Below are 670 nucleotides of genomic sequence, written 5' to 3'. Positions count from 1 at the left end.
CTGGACGCACCAGGCTTTTCCACCCTGGCTGTAGGGCTCCGTGGGTCGAGGGGAGCAGGCATGGGTCCAGGCTGGAGGGCTGGCTGTGCAGCCTGTCCTGTGTCACAGGCACCCGGTGACCCGCGGGGGTACCCGGCTGGGTGCACAGATGGGTGCACCGGTGAATACACAGGTGGGTGCACTGGCAGGCACACGGGCAGGGTACACGAGGGGGTGCCGGGACCATTTGCAGAGTTGTCGGGCCATCTGTGGCGCCCTGCGGATGCCGCTACTCCCGCTGCCCAGACGGGTCCAGCTTCACCTCCGAGCGCCCCGCGTTACCCGCACAGACATCCTGCTGCCACCGCTGGCCGGGCAGCGCCATGCGCGCCCTCCACAGCATCGGCCGGCGTTCGGCGGGTCCTTATCCTCGGGACTCCCTCCCGTACCATGGGGGTCTGCGGGGCGAGCGCGGGGGTGCTGCCGGCGGGCCCGGTGCTGTTGCCCCGGTGATGCCGGGCAGGTCCCCCTGCCCGTGCCCCCGCCCCGCAAACATGGCAGCGGCGGCGGCGCGGCGGCCGCGGGCGGCGGCGGCGGCTCCGGTGGGGAGCGGCGGCAGGTGAGGAGCGAGAGGGCGGGCTCCCGGCGCCGCCAGGCAGCTCCTCCCTCCCTCCCTCCCTGGCGGCCGGGA

The sequence above is a fragment of the Onychostruthus taczanowskii genome, unplaced genomic scaffold (assembly GCF_017590055.1).
Source record: "Onychostruthus taczanowskii isolate IOZ18803 unplaced genomic scaffold, ASM1759005v1 scaffold11, whole genome shotgun sequence".
Taxonomy (NCBI): domain Eukaryota; kingdom Metazoa; phylum Chordata; class Aves; order Passeriformes; family Passeridae; genus Onychostruthus; species Onychostruthus taczanowskii.
This window is presented reverse-complemented; position numbering follows the sequence as displayed.